Raw genomic sequence first — 5,000 nt, 5'->3', positions numbered from 1 at the left:
AAATCCATGAGCCCAAATGCCTGAGGGAGTATCTATACAAAGATGATGTTACAGAGTCTTAGCTTTGTACGACAGCTAAGTCTCTCTCTCTCGGTTCAAAATGTTGAGATCCAGCAACTAGCAAGAGCGAGATAGCCAGCAACAAATTAAACTGACGACCAGCTTAATGCGGGTATTGGTCTCCCGCTTTATAGTTTTTTAAATCAGAGATTTGCGTCTCCTAGAATGGTTGCCTTCAGCACGGCTTACGGGAGCCCTCTCCACCCCAATACACATATACACACACACACATATACACGGTACTAGTTGGACGTTGACCCAGAAAAAGAGTTCATTTGCCCTTTGGAAGGTCTTGTTTGTAATCCTCCAGGGAGACAACCGCCCTCCTCACCAAACAAGTTTGGTAGGGGAACCAGTTAAGTATATATATATATATACATATATATATTTATATATATATACATATATACATATATATTTATATACATATATATACATATCTATCTATATATATATATACATATATACACATATATATATCTATATATACATATATATCTATATATACATATACATATATATCTATATATACATATACATATATATCAATATATAAATATATATCTATATATACATACATATATATCTATATATATACATATATATCTATATATATACATATATATATACATATATATCTGTATATATACACATATATCTGTATATATACATATATATCTGTATATATACATATATATATACATATATATCTGTATATATATACATATATATCTGTATATATATACATATATATCTATATATATACATATATATATACATATATATCTGTATATATACATATATATCTGTATATATACATATATATCTGTATATATACATATATATCTGTATATATACATATATATCTGTATATATATACATATATATCTGTATATATATACATATATATCTGTATATATATACATATATATCTGTATATATACATATATATCTGTATATATATACATATATATCTGTATATAAATACATATATATCTGTATATAAATACATATATATCTGTATATAAATACATATATATCTGTATATATACATATATATCTGTATATATACATATATATCTGTATATATACATATATGTCTGTATATATACATATATGTCTGTATATATATATACATATATGTCTGTATATATATACATATATGTCTGTATATATATACATATATGTCTGTATATATATACATATATGTCTGTATATATATACATATATGTCTGTATATATACATATATGTCTGTATATATACAAATATGTCTGTATATATACATATATATCTGTATATATACATATATATCTGTATATATACATATATATCTGTATATATATACATATATATCTGTATATATATACATATATATCTGTATATATATACATATATATCTGTATATATATACATATATATCTGTATATATACATATATAGCTCTATATATATACATATATGGCTCTATATATACATATATATCTCTATATATACATATATATATCTCTATATATATATCTATATATACATATATATATCAATATATATATAACTATATATATACAGATATCTATATATATACATATCTATCTATATATACATATCTATCTATATATACATATCTATGTATATATATACATATCTATGTATATGTACATAGCTTTGTACATATATATATACATATCTATGTATATACATATCTATGTATATACATATCTATGTATATACATATCTATGTATATATATATCTATGTATATATGTATATATATATCTATGTATATATATATGTATATATATATGTATATATATATGTGTATATATATATTTATATATCTATGTAAATATATATCTATGTATATATATAATGTATATATATATATCTAATGTATAAATATATCTATGCATATATATTAATATTTCTATGTATATATATTTATATATCTGTGTATGTATATATCTATTCGTACATATATATGTGTATATATATATCTATGTATATATATATATCTATGTATATATATGTATATATATATTTATATATATATATCATGTATATATGTATATATCTATGTATACATGTATATATGTACATATATATGTATATATGTACATATATATGTATATGCATATATATGTGTATATATATCTATGTATATATGTATATATATCTATGTATATATAGATATGTATATATATATACATAGATATGTATATATATACATAGATATGTATATATATACATAGATATGTATATGTGTATATATATGTGTATATATATACATAGATATGTATATGTGTATATATATGTGTATATATATAGATATATATATACATATATATATATATATCTATATATATATATAGATATATATATATAGATATATATATATACATATATATATAGATATATATATATACATATATATATAGATATATATATACATATATATAGATATATATACATATATATATAGATATATATATACATATATATATATAGATATATATATATATAGATATATATATATATACATATATATATATATACATATATATATATATAGATATATACATATACATATATATATAGATATATATATATAGATATATATACATATATATATATATATATAGATATATCTATACATATATATATAGATATATATATAGATATATATATAGATATATATATACATATATATAGATATATATACATATATATCTCTCTCTATATATAAATGTATATATATATACATATATATCTATATATATATATATATATATCTATATACATATATATATAGATATGTCTATATATATCTGTATATAGATATATGTCTATATATATACAGATATATGTCTATATATATCTATATATATCTATGTATATATCTATATATATATATCTATATCTTTATATATATCTATATATATATCTATATGTATATATCTATATATATATATATCTGTATCTTTATATATATCTATCTCTATATATATCTATATATCTATATGTATATATCTATATATATATATATCTGTATCTTTATATATATCTATCTCTATATATATCTATATATCTATATATATATATCTATAGATATATAGACACAGTTATATATAAGTATATATATATATTTGTATATCTATATATATTTATAAATTTATATATATTTATATATATATATGGAGATATCTATATATAGATAGATAGATAGATATATACTTATATATATATACTTAGATATATATATATACATATCTATGTATATGTATATATCTATATATATATATGTATATATCTATATGTATATATCTATATATATATAAATATACATGGAGATATGTAAATATATATATATATATATATATATATAGATATATAAATATATATATAGATATATAAATAAATATAAATATATATATAGATATATAAATAAATATAAATATATATATAGATATATAAATAAATATATATATATATATATAGATATCTGTATATATATATCTATATATACATATATATATAGATATCTGTATATATATACATATATATATCTCTATATATACATATATATCTATATATATAGAGAGATATCTATATATATATATATATATATATATCTATATATACATATATATATATAGATTTCTGTATATATATACATATATATATATCTCTATATATACATATATATATATATCTATATATAGAGAGAGATATCTGTATATATATACATATATATCTCTCTATATATAAATATATATATCTATATATAGAGAGAGATATCTGTATATATATATATAGATATCTGTATATATATACATATATATCTCTCTATATATACATATATATATCTCTATATATACATATATATCTCTCTATATATATATATCTATATATATACATATATATGTACACATATATATCTATACATATATATATATATCTATATATTCATATATATATATACAGATATAGATCTATATACATATCTATCTATATATATATACATCTATCTATATATATACATATCTATCTATATATACATATCGATGTATATATACATATCTATGTATATATATATATGTATATACATAGCTATGTATATATATATATATGTACATATCTCTGTACATATAAATACATATCTATGTATATATATTTATACATAGCTATGTATATATATATGTACATATATATACATATCTATGTATATATATTTATATATCTATGTATGTATATATATTTATATATCTATGTATGTATATATATTTATATATCTATGTATATATATTTATATATCTATGTATATATTTATATATCTATGTATGTATATATATTTGTATATCTATGTACATATCTATGTACATATATACATATCTATGTATATATATTTATATATCTATGTATATATATATAATATATATATATCTATGTATATATATATATAATGTATATATATATATAATGTATATATATATATAATGTATATATATATATAATGTATATATATATATATAATGTATATATATATATAATGTATATATATATAATGTATATATATATCTATGTATATATATATCTATATATATACCTCTATGTATATATGTATATGTATATATATACATATATATATATATACAAAGATATGTATATATACACAGATATATATATATACATATATATACATAGATATGTATATATATACATAGATATGTATATATATATACATAGATATGTATATATGTATATATAGATATGTATATATATACATATATATATATATACAAAGATATGTATATATACACAGATATATATATATATATATATACATAGATATGTATATATATACATAGATATATATATATATACATAGATATGTATATGTATACATAGATATGTATATATATACATAGATATGTATATGTATACATA

Source organism: Euprymna scolopes, chromosome 44 (genome assembly GCF_053919585.1).
Source record: "Euprymna scolopes isolate OS-2025 chromosome 44, ASM5391958v1, whole genome shotgun sequence".
Classification (NCBI taxonomy): domain Eukaryota; kingdom Metazoa; phylum Mollusca; class Cephalopoda; order Sepiida; family Sepiolidae; genus Euprymna; species Euprymna scolopes.
Note: the sequence above shows the minus strand (reverse complement) of the source record.